This window comes from Peromyscus eremicus, chromosome 7 (genome assembly GCF_949786415.1).
Source record: "Peromyscus eremicus chromosome 7, PerEre_H2_v1, whole genome shotgun sequence".
NCBI lineage: Eukaryota > Metazoa > Chordata > Mammalia > Rodentia > Cricetidae > Peromyscus > Peromyscus eremicus.
In genome coordinates, this window is record NC_081422.1 from 72,201,520 (window position 1) to 72,215,768 (window position 14,249).

General features: G+C 44.0%; 1 protein-coding gene across 5 annotated transcripts in view; it reads left to right on the forward strand.

The window, feature by feature from the left end:
• Elovl5 (ELOVL fatty acid elongase 5) overlaps positions 1-14,249 on the forward strand; it is a 102,775-nt gene that overhangs the window by 13,978 nt on the left and 74,548 nt on the right. Inside the window, exon 1 of one of the 5 annotated variants that reach the window (XM_059268263.1) lies at positions 6,392-6,410. The exons of the other annotated variants lie outside the window; for them this stretch is intronic. The gene's annotated coding sequence lies outside the window, so the exon portion shown is untranslated. Of the gene's footprint in view, positions 1-6,391; positions 6,411-14,249 lie in introns of those variants that run through there. 5 annotated transcript variants of the gene reach the window in all.

The following is a 14,249-nucleotide window of genomic DNA, read 5'->3' on the forward strand; positions in this document are numbered from 1 at the left end:
GGTCCTACAAGAGCAGAGCTGTCCCCACCCCATGACAGCAGACCTCTGACTTCAGAATACTTCCTCTTTGTGCCTCACAAGCCAGATGCATCCTCACTACCATCTACATCAGTGGTTCTCAACCTTTCCTAACACTTCGACCCTTTAATACAGTTAGTTCCTCATGTTGTGGTGACCCCCCCCACCATAAAATTATTTTTGTTGCTACTTTGTAACTGTAATTTTGCTACTGTTATGAATCATGATATAAATATCTGATAAATATGCAGTTATCAGCAAAGGAGCCTAGACTCACAGGTTGAAAACTGATGCTCTAAATCCTGTCCTATCTCTGACCAGGGAGAAACTGCCTGTTTCTTTCACTATGACCAGAAATCACTCGAAGAAATAAGATTACGGCTTACCATTTGTGGTGAGCATAACTGTTTGTAAACAGACCAAATTACCGATGTTCGGAGCCTTTTGGTTAGTGGCTTTGCAGGCTGCATGGAGTTGACTGTAGCCTGTGGAATCTATTGCCTGCATTTAAAGGCTGTCCTGACATCCCCCATCCTCCAACCCTCTTCTGTCAGTGAAGGTTCTTGCTCGTCCCTCTCAAATGATAGAAAAATCGTGTCCTTGCAGGTGGAGGGAGCTGACTGTTCTGTTTCAGATGCTTTCCACATGGGTCTCCGATTTCATTCAACCTCATCCAGAGGCTCCTGGGTCACTTGCAAGTTCTCACCTGCGATTCCTGTCCATGTACTTGCCCTTCTCCATCATCCTGCCCCTCAGTTCCTTAAAGCCCTGAGCCTATGTTCTGTGGCAGCTGACCTAAGTCTGGCAGCCGAAACTGGTCTGCCTGCCTTTGCCCTCCGCCCCGCTTAGGAAGACCCGGTCCTGTGGCCCTTCCTTCTGATGTAGACATCTTGAGCCTGCAGATGCAGCTGCTGCAGTGGCCCAGCCAAGGCCACTAGGGGTCAGGGACAAAAACCTGGGTTGCTTAGATACCAGGCCACATTTGCATCTTGGCCTCACTTCTGATGATAGTAACCCCCCCCCTTTTTTTTTTTTTAATAAGAAAATAAGTAAATGCAACTTAATTAGTAAGTTAAAATAAAATCAAAATGGCAGTTCCGTGGCTCTTTGCTGCTCATGTTCAGTGTGCTTGCAAGGTTTTCCCAGAAGCCGCTCTGGCTTTGGTTGTCCCCTCTCTGAGTAGCTCAAGGTCACAGGCTCTGCCCTCTGGGCTCAATATTATTGAGCTTTACCAGTTGAGTCATGGAGGAAAGAAATCACAGCTTGATGACTTGTGCTAGAAGGGAAATGGGCGCTACTTGTTACAACATTTTCACATCTGTTTTTAAGTTCGCGGTTTCTAAACCCCTTTGTTTTTCAGAAATAAGTGGATGTAGTGATTAAAACTACAGTGTTCCCCAAGAAAAGGGGGGAGGGAGCATTTGCAGAGTGTCTGGGCATTAGAGCTTATTTTCTCTGGCACCACATTGCCTGTCTACCTATCTGGAGATGTTATTAATAAAGCAGTTGCATACGCCACATGTGAATATCACTTTAATTACGATCATCTTTACTGCGATTTTATTCTCCAGAAAGGGAAATAGGATTGAAATGAGAGCTACTTCATTTTTAGGTGACAAGCTCAACTTCCTGTTCTCTCTTTCTTTTGCCTTTTGCCTTGCTTGACTAAGATTTCTATGTTGTAGACAGTGGGCTGTCAATTACAGTAATCAGTGTCCCTGTGAGACAGAGCCTCCCTAGCCACACTGCGAGCATAGACTGAGCACAGCCAGGCTGAGCCAGGATGCGGGAAGGGCCTGCTCTTCACTGCCAATATGTCAGCTGTACTGTTCTCTATGAACAGTCAAGAGATTTTTTCTTCTATCTTCAAATCATTGTTTTCCCTTAATATGATAATGTACCTGGCTAATAGGCATCACTCTGTAATATTTTCCAAACTAAGAAAGCCAAGAAAAAACATCTTGTGTTGAGAAACTCGCGGATGTCTGTTTTGTGGCTATGCCCTGGTGGTAAACGTTCTGAGCTCTGGTTCCTAACACAAGGGATGTGCTGTGCGCAGCACAGCGGGGAGCGTGTGCACTTGGATGCACACACAGTGTTTTGCTCTCATGACGCTGCACTCTTGCAAAGGAATCCATTCCCAAACCTGAGAGGTATGCTCGGGGAGATGAAGTGTCACTTGCAAATTCTTATGTTGGAAAAGACAGTGTCGTGTACTTTACCCTGTCTCTCTTCTTCACTCCCATTTTTTCCTTCTCTCTTTCCCTCTTCTCCCTCCTCTCCCTCTTCCCCTCCCTCTCCCTTCCTTGTCCCCATCTCTCTTCCTTCTCTCCCTCTCCCTACACTCCTCTTTCATTCTCCATGGATGTATTTGACTATGAGTACTTCATGTATGCAGCGGTTAGTAATTGAATACATTCTTTTTTATTGAAATTTTAAATTAAGTTAGCATAAAAAGTAATGTGTTTTATTATAGCATTTTCTTTCTTTATTTTTTTTTTGAGCCAGGATTTCCCTCTGTAGCCCTGACAGTTTTGGAACTAGCTCTAATGATCTGAGTGGCCTGAAACTCAGAGATCTGCCTGCCCCTGTTTCCCAAGTGCGCTCTCTCTCTCTCTCTCTCTCTCTCTCTCTCTCTCTCTCACACACACACACACACACACACAAATAATAAAATAAACCTTAAAAGAACCATCATTCTTTTTTTGAGTTTTCTTTTTTTTTTTTTTTGGGGGGGGTGGATATTTTAAGTTTAGAAACTAAATTTTCAGTATCTTTTGGAAATAAAACCTTGGGGGAAGGAATCTGCATAGCCCCTATTACAATAACTGTCAGAACTTTTTGACCCCATTATATTACTTAAAAAAAAAAAAACTATTGAGCTTCATAGAGCTCTAGTTTATTCAGATTATATCTATTGATGTTTAGCCTGTCAGATACTAATTTTTTAAAATTACTTTGCAATTGAATTTTTAGATACTATTTTTCCTGTTACCTGACAGCATAAACAGCCTCTTTGTGGAAAATGTGCTTTATGAAACAACAAAACATTAGTGCAGACTAGAAAGCTTGATGGTTTTGCCCGTCTCTTAAATACTTGGCTGATGAAAGACGCCTGGATCCTCTCAGTCTCCTGCATTCAGTAGGTTCGGATCTCACACTGAGAGGGAGATGGGGAGGTAACCTTTGAGTATTATGAAAACAGTTTATTTCGTACTGAAAAGAGTCCAGAGGCTATGGGCAACTGGACTGCATGTTGAGAACCCCGCCACAAAAGGCCCTACATATTGTATTTTTAAAGAGGAGCCTTCTCCTTAATTATTACAAAATCATTTTTCATTTTTTCTTTCTGTGTGTCTTGCCATCATTTCCTCCCGGTTAAGATTCTTGACGTACGCCGCAGGGTATGTGTGCACTCTTTCCCATTTTACCTGCATCAGGTGGACAGCCATTTTGGACTTAATGACATGAATGTATCTGTAGAGGACCTTACTTAGGTAGGGTAAGATTTACTGTTAATTTGTTCACAGTACTGGTTGTTGGTAAGTACTGGAAAATCCGAGCAGAAAGGAGCAAATAAGGTCATGATGTGGGTGTGTTGGGGTGCACTTTTTAATCCCGGCACTCCAGATGCAGAGGTAGGGGGATCTCGGAGTTTGAGGCCAGCCAGGGCTACAAAAAGAGACCCTGTCTAAAGAGCAAAAGGATTAATGTCACTATAGCCGTAATAGGTTGCTTTTTAAAAAATACTCATTTTACTTTTATTTTTTAATTATCCCTTCCCATGGAATATCTTTGCTTTATAATCTTTGGACCTTAAAGTTGGCTGAACATCACTTAAAAATACATAGTGTCATTTTTATTCAGGCTTGGTATCTTTCACTGTTGATGTTGGAGAATGCCTTTGTTTTAATACAGAACTGCTGCATCACGTCCCCTTGATCTTGCTTTGTGTAACTATTTAACCCTTAATTCCCTGTGTTACAGGGAATTTATTTTTTACAGTGTGTGGTCTCTGGATCCTAGTCATTGTTGCAAGTCTCCTAATTCTGTACTGAATCGGGCTCCAGTGCAGCGAGTTACTGTTTGTGGTTACGAGCTTTTCTGTTGGTTATATTTGCACTGCCCAGTCTAGTAGTCACCAGCTACATGTTGTCACCAAGACTTGAAAAGTGACTGATGTGACTGAGGAACTGAATGAATTTTTACGTTTACTTTTAGTGAGTTTTGTTTGTTTTATTTTTGAGACAGATCTGCCTGCCTCCATGTTGTGTGACAGACTTTTCCTGGGGAAATGTTATGAAGTGTGTGCACAGAAACACACACACACACACACACACACACACACACACACACACACACACGTTAGGGAGATCAGGACAGATCAAAGTACAGTTACCACCAAAGTCCAACTTGCTGAACCAGTGAGTTTCACTGAGGTCACTTACAGGAGCAGAAATGACTCAAAGACAGCTGTATCACAAAGCCCACCCCAGCACGGGTGACAGCTCACAGGGCCGGGAACCTGGAGCATAGTCACCTGCAGGCAGATCAACAGGGAGTGTCCTTCCCAGGCGGCTCAGCTGGTCTGAGCCCTTTCAAACAACTCACTGATCTCTTCTTCCAAGCGGTTGGGCATGTCTTAAAGTCTCCTTTGGAGCTTGGCTCCTGAGAGGGATTACTGTTTATACTCTTGAGGAGGGAGGAATATAGTGAATCCTCTCAGTTTCAGGGACTTCCTGAAGTGGTTTTGAGTTATTTCCTGTCTTGAACTTCCCTGTAGGAGGGAATGTTTCAACATCAAGGAAACTGCTACATAACACTTCTCCTCAGGGACCCTACACCAGCCAAGCCTGGTTTTTGTTGTTGTTTTAATTTAATTTAATGAATTTACATAGCCAAAGAGTGTCTGTTTATTTCTTTTCTTAAGTTTTAATTAACAATTATTGTACATATTTAAAAAGTATACTGTAGGCATTCGATATATGCATACAAATATAAGCATGTTATTGAGGACCTCCAAACTCTTCTAGTTACTTTAAAATATATAAATATAAATTGTTGTAAGTTATAGCCATCCTGCTGTGCTACAGAACACTAGAAGCTACTCTCCCCACCTGACTGTACTTTGGTACCTAGTATCCCTTCTGTTTCTGTCTACTCTTCCCCCTGCTGCTACCTGAAGGGCTTTGGGGTTGACCTGATGGAAGCACCAGGGGATGAAAGTAGGGAATAAAGAAATGACAGACACATACATCCATAAAAGCTGAGATCAGGTAGGACATGCATTCTGATGCCGAACCAGCAGCAGCCCTGAAACTCAGCCGGGCTCTGGAGGGGAGCAGTCTCAGCCTGCACTCATCTTGTAGAAGGAAGTTGTGCTTTGATATTTTCAGTACACACTGTCAATATCTATACTAGGACCAGCGGACGGCCTTGCCACTCCCATGGTGGAGGCATTGGCCGCTTTGATGTGGCCAGGCTCATGTCAACAGTGTGTCCTTAGGAGTTCGTCCACTCCCCATGCTCCACCCTCCTAACTTTCTTTGTCTATGGGATTAACATTTAAAATCCCACAAGTGAAAACACCAGGTATTTGTCTTCTCGTTGTGCCTGAACTGTTTACGGGTCGCTTTTTTTAACCCACACTGCCACAGATGACTAGATTGCTTTCCTTGTTTGTGGCATGGTAATACCCCATTGTGTATGTGAACCATTGTATTTTCATCCATGTATCTATCTACTGAAATCTGTGCATTCCATCTTAGCTCTCGTGGATTGTGTTCTTGTAAGCATGTATGTGCAAGTAGCTCTTGGATTTACTGGCTTGTAATTCTGTGTGTGTGTGTGTGTGTGTGTGTGTGTGTGTGTGTGTGTGTGTCTGTCTGTCTGTCTGTCTGTCTGTCTGTCTTGCTGAGGATGTAGCCTCAGCCATCCTACATGCAGAGTGTAAATGCTCTGTGACCAGCCAAATTCTCAGCCCTATGGCTTGATTATCTCATTACCTGTGGTGGTATTGTGTTCCCTAAATTATTGTGTACCCTAATAAACTTATCAGGGGTCAGAGAACAGAAAAGCCATTAGATACTTAGGCTGGAAAATGTTGGCACTCACGCCTTTAATCCTAGCATTCCAGAGGCAGAAATCCATCTGGGATTTCTGTGAGTTCAAGGCCACTTTGGAAACAGCCAGGCATGGTGACACACGCCTTTAATCCCAGGGAGTGATGGTAGAAGGCAGAAAGATATATAAGGCGTGAGGACCAGGAACTAGAAGCATTTGGCCTGGTTAAGCATTCAGGCTTTTGAGCAGCAGTTCAGCTGAGACCCATTCGGATGAGGACTCAGAGGCCTCCAGTCTGAGGAAACAAGACCAGCTGAGGAACTGGCGAGGTGAGGTAGCTGTGGCTTGTTCTGCTTCTCTGATCGTCCAAGCATTCACCCCAATACCTGGCTCCGGGTTTGTTTTTATTAATAAGAACTTTTAAGATTCATGCTACAATTACCTTTGGAGATCTGCCCAGGAATGGGCTTGCTGGCTCATACGGTAGTTGTGAGTTTAGTTTTTTGAGGATCTTCTTCCTTGCTGTTTTCTATTAGTGACAGCATTATCCACATCCCTACCAAGAGTGTATTAGGGCTCCCTCTCACGCTCCCCACTAGTGTTTACTTTTATCTTTTTAGTCACAGCCATTCTGATTGGCAGGGTGTGATTTCTCAGTTTCCCTGGTGACACCAAGTGTTTTTTCTAATGTTTCTTTGCCATTTTTCTTTTGAGAAATGTCTAGTCAGATTGTTTGCCTACTTTTTGAAAAGAGGATTAATAAACATAAGGAATATTTCACAAATAAGTGTTGTCCTTGCACAAGGGCCTAGCTGATCTTTGTTTCAGCCAGTTGTAGCGCATGTGCTGAAGTGAATATTCCCACTTTTTAAAAGTGGTTGAGTGCCTGAGTTCTCTGTACTTGGGACAATCCCTCATGGAGTGTTTTCTTCCGTTTGCCTGGTTGTCCCTACCAGCAGCTCTTTATGATGTTTCCTTGTCTCACCACTGACCTCAGTTTTGCGAAGGCTCACCCTGTCCACTCATCTGTTCCCCTCAGATGTACCGTAGCAAGTATGTTTTACTGTCTGGTTTGCTTTATTGATGAGACTGGAACTGGAGAGACAGGAAATTAAAAGCAAGTCTGATTATGAACTGGAGAATGAGCTTTGGAGGGCAATTGTTAAGGTTGGGCAGGGTCAGCCTAGCTTTTGGAGAGAATACGTTCTTGAAAGGGAGAGAATCCAGACAATAGTAGAGGGATGCAAAGACTCTGTGGAACAGGTCACCAGTCCCACGCTGATGGTACAAAGAGGAAGGAGATCAGTGTGCTGAGGAGAGCCTGTGCTCGGGAGTCTGTTGCTGCACCAGGAAGTGGAAATAACCCAACTGTCCATCAGCTGAGCAATGACTAAAGCAAAGAAGATCTGGACACACAGTGCAGTACTGTTTAGCCTCTTTGTAATGTGGATAGAGCTGGAGAACATTATGCTAAGAGGAATAAGTCAAGCACAGAAAGACAATTGCTACATGTTCTCAGGTCGACAGGAAGCTAAAATGTTAATCTCATAGGAGAGAGTGTTAGTTAGGTTATCAAGGGCCAGGAAGGGGACGGGGAGAGGGACGTGGAGAGAATGTTCACAGGTACTGTTGGGTAGGAGGAGTATCCTGTCCCGTTCTTCAGCACAGAACAACCATGGCTGACTACAGTGACATATATAATAAAAGTAGCTACTGGAGATTTGGGGTGTTCCTAGTGTGAAGAAGTGGCCCGTCCTAGATGATGCGTATAGATGCCATGACTCTATCATCACATGTTTATGTGTGCAGAATGTCACACTGCACCTTCTACGTGTGTAGTTGTTATGTCTGTTACAAATAAAAAAGGTGCTCTTAAAATAGACAGTGGGGAAGAGTGAATTTTTTAAACCTGTTTATTTCTACTGAAATTTACATAGAAAACAATTAAAGGTTTTAAAGTTTTAGTACAGCGGGGTTTGATGTTATCCTCAGTGTACCACACAGACAGTGCTATCTTGTTGCAGAACATTCCCTCTTCCCAACGGAGAGTCTGTGCCGCGGCTCTTTCGCTCCCTGCTCCCCACCCCGACCACCTCACTTGCCCCATTTCTTCAGACTTGCCTGCTGATGCCTTCCTACAGTGCACATTGTGGCTCATCCTCTCTGTTGTGTGATGGTGATGTTTGGAGACAGAGTGCTAGTCATATGGACACTGAGTTTGGCAGAAGTATGGTTCTGCTACTAGTTAATATTTTTCCTGGGAGTAAGGCTCCTTGGGTGTGGTGTCGAGAGTATTCCTGGAACGGCAGGCTAGGATCTAGCCTGACTAGAAAAGCAAAGCTGGATGGGTGGGACCAAAGACATTCCCCAAAGCAGACTGAATCCCTGGGAGAGCCCCGGAGGGGAAGGGCCGGCTAGGAATTTGTGTTTAAAGAGAGAGGGGTATCCAGTTTCAGGTTGGATAGTGGGATCCTGAGTTAGAATACCTGTGGAACCATAAGCTCACCTAAACCGGGCTGTTTTCTTCTGCTGTGCACCATGGGGAGCACCCCAACTCTCTACTGCAGTACACAGACGGGCACTCCAAGGTTTAAAGGCAACAAGGTGGGAAGCTTGGGTGACAATCCCCCTGCTTGGAGGGCTTCTCAGTCAGTTGGAAGCAGTTCATTTTTCCTGATGAGTTATTTTCTACCTCCTGATGAAGGCAAGGGAAACTGAGTCAGCCGTAGCTGCTGGTGCCTTTGGCCAACTGATCAGCCCTGTTGTGTTCCCAGTCTGCTTGCTAGTGTTACTGTGCAGCTGCCATTCATCCATAGGACTGTAGTGGGCATCCTTTGTGTGCTTGTGGTGGGTCAGATGATGGCCACAGCCTTTGTCTTGATGCTCACTAGATTGTGTCTAAAGTATGAATGGACGGTGGGATCTAACCCAGGCTGGAGCTTTTGGGAGGAGTCCCCAGGAGAGCGTACAGTTTGGTGCACATTCGTTGCCCATTAGTGTAGATGAGAGTGAAGCAGGGAGCCTGGAAGACTTGCCAAAGCTTTTAGACTCTGCCTCAGGTGAGGGCGCACCGCTGGTGAAAAGGAGATGCCCCTGCTCAAAGCTTTGGGGACAGAAGGCTGGGAAGCTGGTGTTAGCCGGAGCTTAGAGGAGCCACTAAGGCAAAGCAGGGGTACAGGCTCGCTCACTGTCCACAGATCAGGGGGAACAAAGGCTCTAGGCAGGAGCAGTCCTATTAGTGTGGGTGGGTAGTTTAAAAACAACACACTGGTACAATCTGTTGATGGATAGGCAAGAGCAGGAATAGACCCCTACAGTGGGTATAGTGGTACAAGCTTATCCCAGCACACAGGATGCGGGGCACAGCGATTGTGCATTCAATGCTGGTGGTACATGCTTATCCCAGCACACAGGATGCGGGGCACAGCGATGTACATTCAATGCCAGTCTGGGCTCATAGCAAGCCATTCTCAAAGAGGAATAATAATAATAATAATAGTAATAATAATAATAATAATAATAATAATAACTGTCTGAAGCCACTTTAGAGTTCATGTGAAAGCAATTGGACTTGCCAGTCACACAAGCCTTTAATCTTACTGCTAGGAAGGTAAAGGCCAACCTGTTGTACATAGAAAAATTCCAGGGCAGCAAGGGCAACATAGTTTTAAAAAAAAAGAAAGAAAGAAAGAAAAAGAAAAGAAAATGGCTCTGTCTGGTGTGGTGGGGATGCAGGTGGGAAGACTTGGGTTTTACAAAGTTCTTGGGAGATAACAGGCCCAGACATGGTTGAATTACCAGTGCCCCGACTCTTCCATCTGCTGTTTCCTCTCATGCCTCTGTGGCTCTTCCCATGCTGTGCCCAGTGCTTTAGATACCCTCCAGCATTGTCTTAAGGCTCTTCTGTCTTGTAAAGTTCTTACTGACTCGGCTGGATGCCACGAGTTATGGTCTTCTTGGAATTAATTCACTGAACAAATATTTAAGCATGTCCACATGTTTTAATGTGCTGATTTAGCCAGTGCTGACTTGGCTTTCTGGTGAAGCAGATTCAACACACGGCCGTTGAGGCAGAATCTGAAATGTGGCAGGCCCCACCGCAGTGTATTTCTCCCTAGAACACAGCAGCCTCCACCCACCTCCATTCCATGGGAACTGTTTCTGCCTGCTCTCACCTGCCAGCATCTCAAGTGGCAGGGGAAGCTTTGCTGAATCCCCACAATGCCTTTGGCCTGGCTGCCTGCCTCCACGCAGCAGCCCTTTACCCTCTGTTGTTCTGTGTCTTGCTGGGTGCCTGTCCAGTTCTTACCACTGATCTGATACATGTCCGTGCTGTGCCAGACATGGAGAGCTTGCCTAGGTCATTCCATCCAGAACAGCACTTTTGAATAGTTGGTATTTGAAAAATACCCAGATGGCACCCCCGCTTCATTATTTCCTGCCATAGACGTGAATACTCCTTCCCTGCCCCCCAAGACAGGGTCTCAACTATGTATCCCTGACCTGGAACTCACTATGTGGCTGACTAGAACTTTCAGAGATCCACCTGCCTGTGTCTCCAAGTACTGAGATTAAAGGTCTGAACCACCATGCCCAACTAAACAGACGCTTGTAGACTTGGACACTTGAAGTTAATGAGTGGTAATGTGATTTGCAGGTGGCATTTTGTAGGATATGTTTGCACATTGACTTTCTTGGAAAAATTTAACAGTGGATAGGACATCTTTATTGGTTAGAAAGTAGGCTTGAGTGTGAGGCCATGCCACAGAAACCAGTGACGTTTAATATTGTGCATTTCTACCTTGCTTTAGTCTGCATGGGGCCAGGATTATCAGTGTTCCTGAGTAGTGCTTGGCCCCAAGTTAACCTGTATTACCAACCACTGAACCAAGGTGGGGACTCATGTATGCACTGTCTCCACTGGCCTTTCTATTGGTTGCACATTTCACTGAAAGTTTTTCAAGCTAATTTTTCTTATTTGCAGCCAGCTTGGGAGATAAAGACACACATTTAAAAAACTTAGAGTGGGCTGGTGAGATGGGTCAGTGGGTGAGGGTGCCTGCCTCAAGCCTAGTGGCCCAAAGTTTGATCCCAAGGACCCACATAGTGGAAGTCAATAACCAGTTGATGCATGCATACACAACACCAAGTAAAAACAGAAATGTATTTTGAAAGTTTTTAAAACTTACTGTAACCTGTTCCTCTACTTTTTGTCTTAATCTAGGGCTAATCTCTGACCCCGTGTTATAGGTCTTTTTGATTGCCATTAAGCATTTAATACATGTTTTAGATGTGCATCTTAAATATATAGATATATAATTAGTTCCTATAGTTTTATAATCGAATCTTATGTGCTTCATGCCACACTTTATTTTTATTTTGTGTGTATGTGTTTTGCCTGTATTTGTATCTGTGCACTGTAAACGGACGCTTCCTGTCCCGACTGCCCAGTTCCAAATAACCAACTTAGAGACTGAATATTACTTATAAATGCTTGGTCAATAGCTCAGGCTTGTTACTAGCTAACTCTTACACTTAAATTAACCCATATTTCTATTTATGCTTGCCCCATGGTGGTACCTTTATTAGCATGGCACATTCCTTCTCCCTCTGTGTCTGGCTGGCGACTCTTTGACTCCACTCTTCTCTTTCCCATCATCCTTAGTTTGGTCACTCCGCCTATACTTCCTGTGTGGCCAGTCAGCATTTTATTAAACCATTTCAAGTGACAAATCTTTACAGTGTGCAAGAGGATTATTCCACAGCAGTGCACCATGTGTACACAGTGCCCACAAAAGCCAGAAGAGGGTGTTGGTTCCCCTGTGCCTATAGTTATGAATGGTTGTGAGCCACCGTGTGGGTGGCTACTGGGAATGGGACCCAAGTCCTCTCTCCAAGAGCAGTCAGTGCTCAACCAGTGAGCCATCTCTCCAGCCCCTTTATAAAGTCTATTAAAGGAATATGGGAGAGACTTGTGGCTCATCCTGTTCTCAGTGCTGCATGCTGAGCACAGTGGACATCCTTGTGTCATAGTATCCTCCAAGATAAATGAGAACTTCCTTGAGACTTGTCGGCACAGCCTTGCTAAAGTCACATCATTACTGTATGTATGTACTTGCTCACCATTTTGAAGCAGGCCTACTGCCCAAGAATTGGTAGGTCCTAACTCCTGCTGCCTCCAAGGTACCAAAGTCAATCTGATGCTTAATTAGAATGGAAACTTAAAGTGAAGGAGAGTGTGTGTGCACCTGAGCTTGTCACCGACGGCTGGTTCTCTGACATCTTACAGAATCATTGTCTTGGTATTAGGTTCCCCTGTATATATATAAAGCGCTCATCCCAAACTTTACGACTTGGATCCCGTGGTTTGTGGTAGGTGTCTACAGGTTACTCATTTGATGCATGCTCCTGTTTTCCTGGCAGACTAGGCTATACCTGTTCTAATTTTAGTGGCAGTTAAAAGCCTGAGCAGCCAGAGTTGGATCTGTTTTCCACCTGGTACATGTAGGCTCTGTAGTTTCTAATGTGTGAGTCTCCACTTCTTTAAATAAGAAAATTACCCTTTAAGGACTATTGGAAAGATTAAATCGAACAGTTTGCGTGGTGTGGTTCTTAGTCCTAAGTGCACAGTGGTGGTTACTATTAGGATTGTTGTCATTGGTGTGTTTCTGTAACTAAGGGTCCCATCCTGAAACCAGAGTCACCCAAGGAAGAGCATTCAGGCTTCATAATGAAATCTTCTTACCTCATTAGTGAGGCATTACAGACTATAATGATGCAGAATTTGTTTGATGTTGGAACAAATTAGGCCTGAGTTCATGCCACCTCATCCTGTTAAACCCAGAACAATTCTCCCTACTTGCCAGTTTCCTCCAGTGAGACAATTCTCAGACAGGGGCCACTTGTCACCACAAGGCCATTGTGACCCAGGTAGAAGTTAGACAACTCTAAATTGAAGCTGTTGTATCCCAAGCTTTATTCTGTGTGTGGCAAGTAGACAACACTTCAGGGTGTGTCCGCTGATGTGGGTATAAAATTTCTCAGTGATCAAGTCAAAATATTTTCCTAACTGTTCATCAGCACCTGCACAAGGATTGGAAAAATCAAGCTGTTTTACATTGCTTTAGTCCCTCTGATAACTCATAGCATAAACAGAGTTTGGCTGACTCAGCTGCTGATCACCAGGGCCTCTCTTCTGCAGAGTGCTATGTACACAGTCAGGAAATCAACCAGAAGAGTAGTGTTCTCTTAAATACATGAAGAAGTTTGAATTTTTAAAAAATAGATTTATGATCCTCTCTCACAGACCAAATTGACTGGTGCTTCAGAGGACCCCCCCCCCAAGTTTTTTTTTTAAACAACAGTCCACATTTTCAAAAGCCAGATGACAAATGAATATCTGTGATACACCTTTACATAACGAGAGTGTGTATATTAAAAAAAAAAAAATTGGGGGGGGCGTGGCTCAGTTGTTAAGAGCCCTTGTTTCTCTTATGGGAAACCTGGGTTTAATTCCCATAGCCCACACCAAGTGTTTCACGATTCTCTGCAATTCCAACTCCAGGGGATCTAATGCCTCTGGCCTCAATGGGCACTGTACCCATGTGTATTTACCCACACATAGGCATACATATAATTAAAAATAAACCTTTAAAAAAAGAAAAGAACTGGGTGTGGTCAAGCACACCTTTAATCCCAGCACTCCAGAGGCAGAGGCAGAGAGATCTCTGTGAGTTCAAGTCCAGCTTGGTCTACATAGTGAGTTCCAGGCCAGCCAGAGTTACATAGTGAGACCCTGTCTCACCAAGCCAAAACAACAAAAAAAGAAAAAGGTCTGGACATTCTAGCCTCTGGAAGTATGAGAAAGAAATGGTTTAATAAGCCCTTTAGTCTTGAGTATTTGTTACAGGGCCCAGGATGGCTGTATCCTTTTTCCGGTTGGTTGGAATGCATTAGAGGCTCGTGTGTGTGACAGAGTGGAAATACAGGCTATTTTAGACACGCTGTTGCTGAACAGTTTCAACTTTAAAGCTTTTAGTGCACAAGGAAATATGTGATAGCTTTTCCAAACCAACTAGGCTGTTTATGCACCATTTCATTTCTGTTACCTGCCAGGTAGGTAGTCAGTTTTAGCTTTCAGTGTATGTCCGTCCATCCATCTGTCTGTC